We start from the raw sequence: 16,738 nt of genomic DNA, 5'->3' as shown, positions 1-16,738 counted from the left end.
AACCAGGGCCCGACCCCAAAACCTGCGGGGAAAATCCCAAAACTTTGGGATTGGGATTGAAACCAGGGCCAGGATCCCCAAACCTGTGGGGAAAACCCCAAAACTTTGGGATTGGGATTGAAACCAGGGCCCGACCCCAAAACCTGCGGGAAAAACCCCAAAACTTTGGGATTGGGATCGAAACCAGGGCCCAACCCCAAACCTGCGGGAAAAACCCCAAAACTTTGGGATCAAAACCAGGGCCTGACCCCAAATCTGTGGGGAAAAACCCCAAAACTTTGAGATTGGGATTGAAACCAGGGCCGGGATCCCCAAACCTGCAGGAAAAACCCCAAAACTTTGGGATTGGGATTGAAACCAGGGCCCGACCCCAAACCTTTGTGGGAAAGACCCCAAAACTTTGGGATTGGGATTGAAACCAGGGCCCGACCCCAAAACCTGCGGGAAAAACCCCAAAACTTTGGGATTGGGATTGAAACCAGGGCCTGACCCCAAAACCTGAGGGGAAAACCCCAAAACTTTGGGATTGGGATTGAAACCAGGGCCAGGATCCCCAAAACCTGTGGGAGAAACCCCAAAACTTTGGGATTGGGATTGAAACCAGGGCCAGGATCCCAAACTTTTGGGAAAAACCCCAAAACTTTGGGATTGGGATCAAAACCAGGGCCTGACCCCAAATCTGTGGGGAAAAACCCCAAAATTTTGGGATTGGGATTGAAACCAGGACCGGGATCTCTGACCCCAAAACCTGCAGGAAACCCCAAAACTTTGGGATTGGGATTAAAATGAGGGCCAGACCCCATCCCGACCCCAAACCTGAGGGAAAAACCCCAAAACTTTGGGATTGGGATTGAAACCAGGGCCAGGATCCCAAACCTGAGGGAAAAACCCCAAAACTTTGGGATTGGGATTGAAACCAGGGCCCGACCCCAAACTTGTGGGAAAAACCCCAAAACTTTGGGATTGGGATCAAAACCAGGGCCAGGATCCCAAACCCCAAAACCTGCGGGAAAAACCCCAAAACTTTGGGATCAAAACCAGAGCCAGGATCCCCAAACCTGCGGGAAAAACCCCAAAACTTTGGGATTGGGATCAAAACCAGGGCCAGGATCCCAAACCTGTGGGAACAACCCCAAAACTTTGGGATTGGGATTAAAACCAGGGCCGGGATCCCAAAACCTGCGGGGAAAACCCCAAAACTTTGGGATTGGGATTGAAACCAGGGCCTGATCCCAAACCTGTGGGAAAAACCCCAAAACTTTGGGATTGGGATTGAAACCAGGGCCAGGACCCCAAAACCTGCGGGGAAAAACCCCAAAACTTTGGGATTGGGATCGAAACCAGGGCCCGACCCCAAACCTGGGGGGAAAATCCCAAAACTTTGGGATTAGGATCAAAACCAGGGCCCGACCCCAAAACCTGCGGGTAAAACCCCAAAACTTTGGGATTGGGATTGAAACCAGGGCCAGGATCCCCAACCCCAAAACCTGGGAAAAACCCCAAAACTTTGGGATCAAAACCAGGGCCAGGATCCCAAACCTGCGGGAAAAACCCCAAAACTTTGGGATTGGGATCAAAACCAGGGCCCGACCCCAAACCTGTGGGAAAAACCCCAAAACTTTGGGATTGGGATTGAAACCAGGGCCTGACCCCAAACCTGTGGGAAAAACCCCAAAATTTTGGGATTGGGATCGAAACCAGGGCCTGACCCCAAACCTGCGGGAAAAACCCCAAAACTTTGGGATTGGGATTAAAACTAGGGCCCAACCCCAAAACCTGCAGGAAAAACCCCAAAACTTTGGGATTGGGATTGAAACCAGGGCCAGGATCCCAAACCTGTGGGAAAAACCCCAAAACTTTGGGATTGGGATCAAAACCAGGGCCCGACCCCAAACCAGAGGGGAAAAACCCCAAAACTTTGGGATTGGGATTGAAACCAGGGCCCGACCCCAAACCTGTGGGAAAAACCCCAAAACTTTGGGATCAAAACCAGGGCCAGGATCCCAAACCTGAGGGGAAAACCCCAAAACTTTGGGATTGGGATTGAAACCAGGGCCAGGATCCCAAACCTGTGGGAAAAACCCCAAAACTTTGGGATTGGGATTGAAACCAGGGCCTGACCCCAAAACCTGAGGGGAAAAACCCCAAAACTTTGGGATTGGGATTGAAACCAGGGCTGGGATCCCAAACCTGCGGGAAAAACCCCAAAACTTTGGGATTGGGATCGAAACCAGGGCCAGGATCCCCAAATTTGTGGGAAACCCCAAAACTTTGGGATTGGGATTGAAACCAGGGCCTGACCCCAAACCTGCGGGAAAAACCCCAAAACTTTGGGATTGGGATCAAAACCAGGGCCTGACCCCAAAACCTGCGGGGAAAAACCCCAAAACTTTGGGATTGGGATTGAAACCAGGGCCAGGATCCCCAAAACCTGCAGGAAACCCCAAAACTTTGGGATTGGGATCAAAACCAGGGCCTGACCCCAAAACCTGCGGGGAAAAACCCCAAAACTTTGGGATTGGGATTGAAACCAGGGCCAGGATCCCCAAACCTGAGGGAAAAACCCCAAAACTTTGGGATTGGGATCAAAACCAGGGTCTGACCCCAAAACCTGCAGGAAAAACCCCAAAACTTTGGGATTGGGATTGAAACCAGGGCCTGACCCCAAACCTGTGGGGAAAAACCCCAAAACTTTGGGATTGGGATCGAAACCAGGGCCAGGATCCCCAAACCTGTGGGAAAAACCCCAAAATTTTGGGATTGGGATCGAAACCAGGGCCTGACCCCAAAACCTGCGGGGAAAACCCCAAAACTTTGGGATTGGGATTGAAACCAGGGCCAGGATCCCCAAACCTGCGGGAAAAACCCCAAAACTTTGGGATTGGGATTGAAACCAGGGCCAGGATCCCAAACCTGTGGGAAAAAACCCCAAAACTTTGGGATTGGGATTGAAACCAGGGCCCGACCCCAAACCTGCAGGAAAAACCCCAAAACTTTGGGATTGGGATTAAAACCAGGGCCCGACCCCAAATCTGTGGGAAAAACCCCAAAACTTTGGGATTGGGATCAAAACCAGGGCCCGACCCCAAATCTGTGGGGAAAACCCCAAAACTTTGGGATTGGGATTGAAACCAGGGCCAGGATCCCCAAATCTGTGGGAAACCCCAAAACTTTGGGATTGGGATCAAAACCAGGGCCCGACCCCAAAACCTGCAGGAAAAACCCCAAAACTTTGGGATTGGGATCAAAACCAGGGCCAGGAACCCCAAAACCTGCAGGGAAAAACCCCAAAACTTTGGGATTGGGATTGAAACCAGGGCCAGGATCCCAAAACCTGCGGGGAAAACCCCAAAACTTTGGGATTGGGATTGAAACCAGGGCCTGACCCCAAATCTGTGGGGAAAACCCCAAAACTTTGGGATTGGGATTATTTAGGGGGGGAATTTATGGGGTTTTTGTGGGATTTTTTGGGGGATTTTTTTAGGATTTTTTTTTTATTTTTTTAGGATTTTTTTAGGATTTTTTAGGATTTTTTTAGGATTTTTTTCCTTTTTTTTCTGGATTTTTTGGGATTTTTTTAGGATTTCTTGTAGGATTTTTGTGGAATATTTTTAGGATTTTTGTGGAATTTATCAGGATTTTCGTAGATTTTAAAAGGATGTTTTCGGAATTTTTTTTGGAATTTTTTTAGGATTTTAAATTTTTTTTCAGGATTTTTTTAGGATTTTTTTGGATTTTTTTAGGAATTTTTAAGGGTTTTTTTAGGATTTTTTAGGATTTTTTTTTTAGTTTTCTTAGGATTTAGTGGATTTTTTAGGATTCTTGTGGGATTTTTTTAGAATTTTAAAAATTTTCATAGGATTTACAAGGATTTTTTGGAGGATTTTTTAGGATTTTTTTCGAATTTTTTTTTAGGATTTTAAAGGATATTTTTAGGATATTTTTAGGATTTTTGTGGGATTCTTTCGGATTTTTTTGGAATTTTTAAAGGATTTTTTAGGTTTTTTAAATTTTTTAAGGATTTCTTTGCCTTTTTTAGGATTTTTTTTTATTTTAAAAGGATTTTTTTTAGGATTTCTTTAGGATTTTTGTAGAATTTTTTGAGGACTTCTTGGCATTTTTTTAGGATTTTTTCTGGGATTTTTTTGGACTTTTTTAGGATTTTTGTGGAATTTTTTAGGATTTTTTTGGAACTTTTTTAGGATTTTTAAAGGATTTTTTTAAAGGATTTTTTTAGGATTTTAAAGGATTTTTTTAGGGTTTTTAAAGGATTTTTTTCAGGATTTTTTTTTAATTTTCTTAGGATTTTGTGGAATTTTTTAGGATTTTTATGGGATTTTTTTAGGATTTTTTAAAAGATTTTTTTAAAATTTTCTTAGGATTTTGTGGAATTTTTTTAGGATTTTTGTGGGACTTTTTTAGGATTTTTGGGGATTTTTTTGGGGATTTTTAAGGATTTTTGTGGGATTTTTTTAGAATTTTTGGAATTTTTTTAGGATTTTTGTGGAATTTTTTTGGATTTTTAAAAGATTTTTTTTTAATTTTTTAGGATTTTTTTGGGAATTTTTTAGGATTTTGTGGAATTTTTTTCAGGATTTTTAGGATTTTTGTGGAATATTTTGGAATTTTTTTAGGATTTTTGGGGATTTTTTGGAATTTTTTTAGGATTTTTCCAGAATTTTTCTGTGATTTTTTGGATTTTTTTAGGATTTTTGTCGGAATTTTTTTGGAATTTTTTAGGATTTTAAAAATTTTTTTAGGATTTTTTTAATTTTTAGGATTTTTTAATGATTTTTCTGGATTTTTTTGGAATTTTTGGAATTTTTTAAAAGATTTTTAAAAATTTGTCTTAGGATTTTTAAGGAGTTTTGTGGGATTTTTTTGGAATTTTTTAGGATTTTTAAGGGTTTTTTTAGGATTTTTGAGATTTTTGTAGGATATTTTAGGACTTTTTAAGGATTTTTTGGATTTTTTTGGAATTTTTAAAGGATTTTTTTTAAGGATTTTTTTCGCATTTTTTTGAGATTTTTTGGGAAATTTTTTTAGGATTTTTTTTTTTTTGATTTTTGTGGGATTTTTTTAGGATTTTTTGGAAGTTTTTTTAGGATTTCTTTAGGATTTTTGTAGAATTTTTTTGGGGACTTCTTGGCATTTTTTAGGATTTTTTCTGGGATTTTTCTGGGATTTTTTGGAGTTTTTTAGGATTTTTGTGGAATTTTTTAGGATTTTTTTGGAACTTTTTTTAGGATTTTTTTAGGGTTTTTTTTAGGGTTTTTTCAGGATTTTTTCAGGATTTTTTCAGGATTTTTGTGGAATTTTCTTAGAATTTTAAAGGATTTTTTTTGGGACTTTTTAGGATTTTTTATAGGATTTTTAAAGTATTTTTGTAGAATTTTTCCATGATTTTTTAAGGATTTTTTTGGAATTTTTAAAGGATTTTTTTAGGATTTTTGAATATTTTTTTTTTGAATTTTCTTAGGATTTTGTGGATATTTTTTTTAGGATTTTTTGGAATTTTTAAGGATTTCTTTAGGACTTTTTAGGATTTTTGTGGAATTTTTTTAGGATTTTTAAAAAATGTTTTTTAGGATTTTTGTGGGATTTTTTTTAGGATTTTTTAAGGATTTTAAAAAGATTTTAAAAGGATTTTTCTAGGTTTTTTGGAATTTTTTAGGAATTTTTAAGGGTTTTGTTCAGGATTTTTGGGAGATTTTTAAAAGGATTTCTGTGGAATTTTTTAGGATTTTTTTTAGGATTTTTTTAGGATTTTTTTTGAACTTTTTTAGGATTTTTTGGAATTTTTTTAGGATTTTTTTGGAATTTTTTTAGAATTTAAAAAAAAATTTTTAGGATTTTTTAGGATTTTTTTTGAATTTTTTAGGATTTTTTTAGGATTTTTGTGGAATTTTCTGGGATTTTTTGGAATTTTTTCAGATTTTTAAATTTTTTTTTAGGATTTTTGTGGAATATTTTTTAGAATTTTTTTTAGGATTTTAAAAACGTTTTTTAGGATTTTTTGGGATTTTTTTAGGATATTTTAGTGGGATTTTTTAAGGATTTTTAAGGATTTTTAAGGATTTTTTAAGGATTTTTTGGATTTTTTAAGGATTTTTTTAGGATTTTTGTGGGATTTTTTTTAGGATTTTTTGGATTTTTTAAGGATTTTAAAAGATTTTTTAAAAGGATTTTTCTAGGTTTTTTGGAATTTTTTAGGAATTTTTAAGGGTTTGTTTAGGATTTTTGTGAGATCTTTAAAAGGATTTCTGTGGAATTTTTTAGGATTTTTTTGGGAACATTTAGGATTTTTATAGGATTTTTAATGGTTTTTTTTTGGAATTTTTCAATGATTTTTTAGGATTTTTTGGAATTTTTAAAGGCTGTTTTTAGGATTTTTTAGGATTTTTTTGGAATTTTCTTAGGATTTTGTGAATTTTTTAGGATTTTTGTGGGTTTTTTTTAGGATTTTTTAGGATTTTTGTAGATTTTTTAGGAATTTTTAAGGATTTCTTTAGGATTTTTTTAAAATTTTTGTAGGATTTTTCTGGAAATTTTAGGAATTTTTAAGGGTTTTTTTAGGATTTTTTTAAGGATTTTTGTGGAACTTTTTAGGATTTTTTATAGGATTTTTAAAGTATTTTTCGTAGAATTTTTCCATGATTTTTTAAGGATTTTTTGGAATTTTTAAGGGACTTTTTAGGATTTTTAAATTTTTTTTTTTTTTTTGGAATTTTCTTAGGATTTTGTGGATTTTTTTTAGGATTTTTTGGAATTTTTAAGGATTTCTTTAAGACTTTTTAGGATTTTTGTGGGGATTTTTTTAGGATTTTTTGGAATTTTCTTTAGGAATTTTTGGAATTTTCTTTAGGAATTTTTAGAATTTTTAAAAAAATTTTTAGGATTTTTATGGGATTTTTTTAGGATTTTTTTTGAATTTTTTTAGGATTTTTTTAGGATTTTTGTGGAATTTTCTGGGATTTTTTGGAATTTTTTCGGATTTTTAAATTTTTCTTTTAGGATTTTTGTGAATATTTTTTAGAATTTTTTTTAGGATTTTTAAAAAATGTTTTTTAGGATTTTTTTGGGATTTTTTAAGGATTTTTGTGGGATTTTTTAGGATTTTTTTAAGGATTTTTGTGGGGATTTTTTTAGGATTTTTTGGAATTTTCTTTAGGATTTTTTTGAATTTTTTTTTAATTTTTTTAGAATTTTTAAAAAATTTTTTAGGATTTTTATGGGATTTTTTAAGGATTTTTTTGAATTTTTTTAGGATTTTTTTTAGGATTTTTGTGGAATTTTCTGGGATTTTTTGGAATTTTTTTCGGATTTTTAAATATTTTTTTTTTAGGATTTTTGTGGAATATTTTTTAGAATTTTTTTTAGGATTTTTAAAAATGTTTTTAGGATTTTTTTGGGATTTTTTTAGGATTTTTTGGGTTTTTTTTAGGATTTTTTTTATGATTTTTGTAGATTTTTTAGGAATTTTTAAGAATTTCTTTAGGATTTTTTTTAAATTTTTGTAGGATTTTTCTGGAAATTTTAGGAATTTTTAAGGGTTTTTTTAGGATTTTTTTAAGGATTTTTGTGGAATTTTTTAGGATTTTTTTAAGGATTTTTTTAAGGATTTTTTTTAAGGATTTTTTTAGGATTTTTTGGAATTTTCTTTAGGATTTTTTTGGAATTTTTTTAGAATTTTTTTAGAATTTTTAAAAAAATTTTTAGGATTTTTATGGGATTTTTTTAGGATTTTTTTTGAATTTTTTAGGATTTTTTTAGGATTTTTGTGGAATTTTCTGGGATTTTTTGGAAATTTTTCGGATTTTTAAATTTTTTTTAGGATTTTTGTGGAATATTTTTTAGAATTTTTTTTAGGATTTTTAAAAATGTTTTTTAGGATTTTTTGGGGATTTTTTTAGGATATTTTAGTGGGATTTTTTAGGAATTTTTAAGGATTTCTTTAGGATTTTTTTTTAAATTTTTGTAGGATTTTTCTGGAAATTTTAGGAATTTTTAAGGGGTTTTTTAGGATTTTTTAAAGGATTTTTGTGGAATTTTTTAGGATTTTTTTTAAGGATTTTTGTGGGGATTTTTTTAGGATTTTTTGGCATTTTCTTTAGGATTTTTTAGAATTTTTTTAGAATTTTTTAAAAATTTTTTAAAAATTTTTTTAGGATTTTTGTGGGATTTTTTTTAGGATTTTTTTAGGATTTTGTGGATTTTTTAGGAATTTTTAAGGATTTCTTTAAGGATTTTTTTTAATTTTTGTAGGATTTTTCTGGAAATTTTAGGAATTTTTAAGGGTTTTTTTAGGATTTTTTTAAGGATTTTTGTGGATTTTTTTAGGATTTTTTAAGGATTTTTGTGGGGATTTTTTTAGGATTTTTTGGAATTTTCTTTAGGATTTTTTTGAATTTTTTTAGAATTTTTTTAGAATTTTTAAAAAATTTTTTAGGATTTTTATGGATTTTTTTAGGATTTTTTTTGAATTTTTTAGGATTTTTTTAGGATTTTTGTGGAATTTTCTGGGATTTTTTGGAATTTTTTCGGATTTTTAAATTTTTCTTTTAGGATTTTTGTGGAATATTTTTTAGAATTTTTTTTAGGATTTTTAAAAATGTTTTTGGGATTTTTTTGGGATTTTTTTAGGATATTTTAGTGGGATTTTTAAAGGATTTTTAAGGATTTTTTTAGGATTTTTGTGGGATTTCTTTAAGGATTTTTTTAGGATTTTTTAGGATTTTTTTTAGGATTTTTTGGATTTTTTTTAGGATTTTTTTAGGATTTTTTAAGGATTTTTTTAGGATTTTTTAGGAATTTTTAAGGATTTCTTTAGGATTTTTTTAAATTTTTGTAGGATTTTTCTGGAAATTTTAGGAATTTTTAAGGGTTTTTTTAGGATTTTTTTAAAGGATTTTTGTGGAATTTTTTAGGATTTTTTAAGGATTTTTGTGGGGATTTTTTTGGGGATTTTTTTAGGATTTTTTGGAATTTTCTTTAGGATTTTTTGGAATTTTCTTTAGGATTTTTTGGAATTTTTTTAGAATTTTTTAAAATTTTTTTTAATTTTTTGGGATTTTTATGGGATTTTTTTAGGATTTTTTTTGAATTTTTTAGGATTTTTTTAGGATTTTTGTGGAATTTTCTGGGATTTTTGGAATTTTTCGGATTTTTAAATTTTTTTTTAGGATTTTTGTGGAATATTTTTTAGAATTTTTTTAGGATTTTAAAAATGTTTTTAGGATTTTTTTGGGATTTTTTTAGGATATTTTAGTGGGATTTTTTAGGAATTTTTAAGGATTTCTTTAGGATTTTTTTTAAATTTTTGTAGGATTTTTCTGGAAATTTTAGGAATTTTTAAGGGTTTTTTTAGGATTTTTTTAAGGATTTTTGTGGAATTTTTTAGGATTTTTTTAAGGATTTTTGTGGGGATTTTTTTAGGATTTTTTTGGGAACATTTAGGATTTTTATAGGATTTTTAAAGGTTTTTTTTTTGAATTTTTCAATGATTTTTTAGGATTTTTTGGAATTTTTAAAGGCTGTTTTTAGGATTTTTTAAGATTTTTTTGAATTTTCTTAGGATTTTGTGGAATTTTTAGGATTTTTGTGGAATTTTTTTAGGATTTTAGTGGGATTTTTTAGGAATTTTTTAGGCTTTCTTTAGGATTTTTTTTAAATTTTTGTAGGATTTTTCTGGAAATTTTAGGAATTTTTAAGGGTTTTTTAGATTTTTTAAAAGGATTTTTGTGGAATTTTTTAGGATTTTTTTTAAGGATTTTTGTGGGGATTTTTTTAGGATTTTTTGGCATTTTCTTTAGGATTTTTTAGAATTTTTTTTAGAATTTTTTAAAAATTTTTTAAAAATTTTTTTAGGATTTTTGTGGGATTTTTTTAGGATTTTTTTAGGATTTTGTGGATTTTTTAGGAATTTTTAAGGATTTCTTTAAGGATTTTTTTTAATTTTTGTAGGATTTTCTGGAAATTTTAGGAATTTTTAAGGGTTTTTTTAGGATTTTTTTTAGGATTTTTTAAGGATTTTTCGTGGATTTTTTTAGGATTTTTTGGAATTTTCTTTAGGATTTTTTTGAATTTTTTTAGAATTTTTTTAGAATTTTTAAAAAATTTTTTAGGATTTTTATGGGATTTTTTAGGATTTTTTTGAATTTTTTAGGATTTTTTTAGGATTTTTGTGGAATTTTCTGGGATTTTTTGGAAATTTTTCGGATTTTAAATATTTTTTTTAGGATTTTTGTGGAATATTTTTTAGAATTTTTTTTAGGATTTTTAAAAATGTTTTTAGGATTTTTTGGGATTTTTTTAGGATATTTTAGTGGGATTTTTTAAGGATTTTTTTAGGATTTTTTTAGGATTTTTGTGGGATTTTTTTAGGATTTTTTTAAGGATTTTTAAAGGATTTTTTTAGGATTTTTGTGGGGATTTTTTTAGGATTTTTTGGAATTTTCTTTAGGATTTTTGGAATTTTTTTAGAATTTTTTTAGAATTTTTAAAAAATTTTTTAGGATTTTTTTAGGATTTTTTTATTATTTTTTTGAATTTTTTAGGATTTTTATGGGATTTTTTAGGATTTTTTTAGGATTTTCGTGGAATTTTCTGGATTTTTTGGAAATTTTCGGATTTTAAATTTTTTTTTAGGATTTTTTGTGGAATATTTTTTAGAATTTTTTTTAGGATTTTAAAAATGTTTTTGGGATTTTTTAGGATATTTTAGTGGGATTTTTTTTAGTATTTTTAAGGATTTTTTTAGGATTTTTGTGGGATTTTTTTAGGATTTTTTGATTTTTTTAAGGATTTTTTTAGGATTTTTGTAGATTTTTTAGGAATTTTTGGAATTTTTAAGGATTTCTTTAGGATTTTTTTAAATTTTGTAGGATTTTTCTGGAAATTTTAGGAATTTTTAAGGGGTTTTTTAGGATTTTTTTAAGGATTTTTGTGGAATTTTTTAGGATTTTTTAAGGATTTTTGGGGATTTTTTTAGGATTTTTTGAATTTTCTTTAGGATTTTTTGGAATTTTTTTAGAATTTTTTAGAATTTTTAAAAATTTTTTAGGATTTTTATGGGATTTTTTTCGGATTTTTTTGAATTTTTAGGATTTTTTTAGGATTTTTTGGAATTTTTTCGGATTTAAAATTTTTTTTAGGATTTTTGTGGAATATTTTTTAGAATTTTTTTTAGGATTTTTAAAAATGTTTTTGGGTTTTTTTTGGGATTTTTTAGGATTTTTTTGGGATTTCTTTAGGATATTTTAGTGGGATTTTTTAAGGATTTTTAAGATTTTTTTAGGATTTTTGTGGGATTTTTTAAGGATTTTTTTAGGATTTTTGCGGGATTTTTTTTAGGATTTTTTTAAGGATTTAAAAGGATTTTTAAAAGGATTTTTCTAGGTTTTTTGGGATTTTTGGGGGATATTTTGGGGGATTTTTTTGGGTTTCCGGGGATTTTTTGGGATTTTGGGGATTTTTTTTTTTTTGATTTTTTGGGGGATTTTTTGAGGATTTTTTGGGGATTTTCTGGGATTTTTTTGGGGGATATTTGGGGTTTTTTTGGGGTTCTGGGGATTTTGGGGGATTTTTTGGGGTTTTTCTGGGATTTTTTTGGGTTTTGGGGGATTTTTGGGGATTTTGGGGATTTTTTTGGGATATTTTTCGGATTTTGGGGGATTTTTTTGGGTTTTCGGGGAGTTTTTGGGGATTTTGGGATTTTTTGGGCGATTTTCCCGGGTTTTTGGAGATTTATGGGGATTTTTGGGGATTTTTTGGGGGATTTTTGAGGAGTTTTTTGGGATTTTTTGGATTTTTTTGGGTTTTTCTTGGGTTTTGGGGGAACTTCTGGGGGTTTTTTTGTGAATTTTTGGGGGTTTTTGGGGATTTTTTGGGATTTTTGGGGATATTTTGGGAATTTTTGGGGGATTTTAGGGGGATTTTTTTGGGGTTCCTGGGGGATTTTGGGGGATTTTTTGGGGATTTTGGGGATTTTTTGGGGGATTTTTCCGGGTTTTGGGGGTATTTTGGGGATATTTTGGGGTTTTTGGGGATTCTTGGGGGATATTTTGGGGTTTTTAGGATTTTGGGGATATTTTCCAGATATTTGGGGTTTTTAGGGATTTTTAGGAGATATTTTGGGATTTTTTGGGGATATTTGGGGATATTTTGGGGATAAATTTGGGGATTTTTAGGGGATTTTTTTAGGGATATTTTGGGGGTTTTTATGGGATATTTGGGGATATTTTTGGGGTATTTTAGGGTTTTTTCGGAGATATTTTGGGGTATTCTTTGGGGATATTTTGGGGTATTTTGGGGGTTTTAGGGGTTTTAAAGGGATATTTTGGGGATATTTTTGGGGATATTTTTTGGGATTTTTTGGGGATATTTTTGGGGATATTTTGGGATATTTTGGGGTTTTAGGGATTTTTGGGGTATTTGGGGGATATTTAGGGATATTTGGGGATATTTTGGGGATTTTTCCGGATTTTTGGGGATTTTTCCTGGTTTTGGGGTTTTTAGGGATTTTTGGGATATTTTGGGGATTTTTGGGATAAATTTGGGGATTTTTTAGGGATTTTAGGGATTTTTAGGGATATTTCGGGGATTTTTAGGTTTTTGGGGATTTTTTTGGGGATATTTTGGGGGTTTTAGGGATTTTTTGGGATTTGGGGATTTTTGGGATATTTTGGGGATATTTTGGAGTTTTTGGGATTTTTGGGGTTTTTTAGGGGATATTTTGGGGTTTTTGGGGATATTTGGGGATATTTTGGGAATTTTGGGGGATATTTTGGGATATTTTGGGGTTCTTGGGGATATTTGGGGTATTTGGGGATTTTTGGGGATTTTTGGGGATTTTTTGGGATTTTTTGGGGGTTTTAGGGATTTTTTAGGGATATTTTGGGGTTTCAAGGATTTTTGGGGATTTTTGGGGTTTTGGGGGATATTTTGGGGATTTTTGGGGAGTTTGGGTTTTTTCCCGATTTTTGGGTTTTTAGGGATTGTTTGGGGATTTTGGGGATATTTTGGGGATGTTTGGGGAATTTTTAGGGATTTTTGGGATATTTTGGGATATTTTTGGGTTCTTGGGGTTTTTAGGGTTTTTTGGGGGTATATTTGGGGTATTTTGGGGTATTCGGGCATTTTATGGGGATTTTTGAGGGTTTTTAGGGATATTTGGGGGATATTTTGGGATTTTTGGGGGATATTTTGGGGTTTTTTATGGGATATTTTGGGTATTCGGGGTTTTTAGGGATTTTTGGGGATATTTTGGGGAATTTTTGGATATTTTGGGATATTTCGGGATTTTGGGGGGATTTTTGAGGATACTTTGGGGTTTTGGGGATTTTTGGGGTATTTGGGGATATTTTGGGGAATTTGGGGTTTTTATGGATTTTTTGGGATATTTTAGGGTTTCAGGGATTTTTGGGGATATTTTGGGGTATTCGGGGTTTTTAGGGATATTTGGGGATATTTTGGGATTTTAGGGATTTTGGGGGAAATTTTGGGATATTTTGGGGGTTTTTATGGGATATTTTGGGGTTTTTAGGGTTTTTTCGGAGATATTTTGGGGTATCTTTGGGGTATTTTGGGGGTTTTAGGGATTTTTTAAGGGATATTTTGGGGATATTTTTTGGATTTTGGGGATATTTTGGGGATATTTTGGGGATATTTTGGGATTTTTAGGGATTTTGGGGGATATTTTGGGATATTTTGGGGGTTTTTATGGATATTTTTGGGGATATTTTTGGGGATATTTTGGGGATTTTTGAGGATAAATTTGGGGATTTTTTAGGATTTTTAGGGATTTTTAGGGATATTTCGGGGATTTTTAGGTTTTTTGGGGATTTTTTTCGGGATATTTTGGGTTTTTTGGGATTTTTTGGGATTTTGGGGATTTTTGGGGATATTTTGGGGATATTTTGGGGATATTTTGGAGTTTTTGGGATTTTTGGGGTTCTTGGGGATATTTGGGGTATTTGGGATTTTTAGGGATTTTTTGGGATATTTTGGGGTATTCGGATTTTTTGGGTTTTTTGGGATATTTTGGGGTATTTGGGGTTTTTAGGGGATATTTGGGGATATTTTGGGATTTTTAAGGGTTTTTTTGGGGATATTTGGGGATATTTTGGGGTATTCGGGGTTTTTAGGATTTTTGGGTTATTTTGGGGATTTCGGGGTTTTTAGCGGATATTTGGGGCATTTGGGGATTTTTTGGGGATATTTTGGGTATTTTTGGGGATATTTTGGGATATTTTGGGGGATATTTTGGGATATTTCGGGATTTTGGGATTTTTGGATTTTTTGGGGTATTCGGGGATTTTAAGGGATTTTTGGGGATCTTTTGGATTTTTTATGGGATTTTTTGGGATATTTTAGGGTTTCAGGGATTTTTGGGGATATTTTGGGGTGTTCGGGTTTTTAGGGATTTCTTTGGGATTTTTTTGGATATTTTGGGGATTTTTCCGGATTTTTGGGGTTTTTAGGGATTTTTTGGGATATTTTGGGGATAAATTTGGGGATTTTTTAAGGGATATTTTGGGGTTTTTAGGTTTTTTTCGGAGATATTTTGGGGTATTCTTTGGGGATATTTTGGGGGTTTTAGGGATTTTTTTAAGGGATATTTTGGAATATTTTTGGGGATTTTGGGGGATATTTTGGGATAAATTTGGGGATTTTTTTAGGGATATTTTGGGGGTTTTTATGGGATATTTTGGGGTTTTATGGGATATTTGGGGATATTTTTGGGGTATTTTAGGGTTTTTTCGGAGATATTTTGGGTATTCTTTGGGGATATTTTGGGGATATTTTTGGGGATATTTTGGGGATTTTTGGAGATAAATTTGGGGATTTTTTTAGGGATATTTAGAGGATTTTTTAGGATATTTTGGGATATTTTTGGGGATATTTTGGGGTTTTAGGGGATTTTTTGAAGGGATATTTTGGGGATATTTTGGGGATATTTTTGGGGATATTTGGGGGATTTTCGGGGATATTTTGGGGATTTTTTAGGGATTTTTGGGCTATTTCGGGTTTGGGGCTTTACCTGCTCTCCCGGCTCCGCTCCTCCGTTCTCTCCCCGCTCCCTCCGGAGGCTCCGCCGGGTTTTATCCCTGAGAGGAGGGGGCGGAGCCGGGCGGGAAATGGAGGAAAAATGGAGAGAAAAATAAGGAAAAAATAGGGAAAAAATGGAGAAAAAATAGGGAAAAAATAGGGAAAAAAAGGAGAAAAAATGGAGGAAAAAATGGGGAAAAATAGGGAAAAAAAGGAGAAAAAATGGAGGAAAAATGGGGGAAAAATAGGGAAAAAATAGAGGAAAATTAAGGAAAAATGGAGAAAAAAATAAGGAAAAACTGAGAAAAAATGGAGGAAAAATGGAGAAAAAAAATGAGGAAAAATGGAGAAAAAAGGCGGGGGGGAAAATAGAGAAAAAATAGAGGAAAAAAAGGGGGAAAAATAGAGGAAAATGGAGGAAAAATAGAGAAAAAAATAAGGAAAAAAATGGAGAAAAAATGGAGAAAAATAATAAGGAAAAACTGAGAAAAAAATGGAGGAAAAAATAAGGAAAAACTGAGAAAAAATGGAGGAAAAATAGAGAAAAAAATGAGGAAAAAATGGAGAAAAAATAAGGAAAAAATAAGGAAAAAATTAGGAAAAAATGGAGGAAAAATGGAGGAAAAATAGAGAAAAAATTAAGGAAAAATGGAGAAAAAATGGAGGAAAAAATAACGAAAAATGGAGAAAAAATGGGGAAAAAAATAAGGAAAAAATAGGGAAAAAAAGGGGAAAAAATGGAGAGAAAAATAAGGAAAAAATAAGGAAAAAATGGAGAAAAAAATAAGAAAAAACTGAGAAAAAATGGAGGAAAAATAGAGAAAAAAATGAGGAAAAAATGGAGAAAAAAGCGGAAAAATAGAGGAAAAATAGAGAAAAAAATAAGGAAAAATGGAGAAAAAAATGGAGGAAAAATAGTGGAAAAAATAGAGAAAAAAATAAGGAAAAAATGGAGAAAAAATGGAGGAAAAAATAAGAAAACATGGAGAAAAAATGGAGGAAAAATAGAGAAAAAAATGAGGAAAAAATGGAGAAAAAAAAGGAGAAAAAATGGAGGAAAAATAGAGGAAAAAAAGAGAAAAAAAAGGGGGGAAATAGAGGAAAAATAGAGAAAAAAATAAGGAAAAATGGAGAAAAAATAAGGAAAATGAAGAAAAAAATGGAGGAAAAATAGAGAAAAAAATGAGGAAAAAAAAGGAAAAAATGAAGAAAAAATGGAGGAAAAAATGGAGGAAAAAATAAGGAAAAATGGAGAAAAAATGGAGAAAAAAATGGAGAAAAAATAGAGAAAAAATAAGGAAAAACTGAGAAAAAATGGAGGAAAAATAGAGAAAAAAATGAGGAAAAATGGAGAAAAAAAGGGGGAAAAATAGAGAAAAAAAGGAAAAATGGAGAAAAAAAGGGGGGGAAAATTAGAGGAAAAATAGAGGAAAAAAAGGGGGAAAAATAGAGGAAAAATGGAGGAAAAATAGAGAAAAAGTAAGGAAAAAATGGAGAAAAAATGGAGAAAAAAATAAGGAAAAATGAGAAAAAATGGAGGAAAAAATAAGGAAAAAATGAGAAAAAATGGAGGAAAAATAAAAGAAAAATAGAGAAAAAAATAAGGAAAAATGAGAAAAAAAGGGGGTAAATAGAGGAAAAAATAAGGAAAAAATGGAGAAAAAATAAGGAAAAATGGAGAAAAAAAAGA

Source organism: Agelaius phoeniceus, chromosome 3 (assembly GCF_051311805.1).
Source record: "Agelaius phoeniceus isolate bAgePho1 chromosome 3, bAgePho1.hap1, whole genome shotgun sequence".
NCBI classification, from domain to species: domain Eukaryota; kingdom Metazoa; phylum Chordata; class Aves; order Passeriformes; family Icteridae; genus Agelaius; species Agelaius phoeniceus.
The sequence above is the reverse complement of the archived record's forward strand: the minus strand, read 5'-3'. Positions refer to the sequence as shown.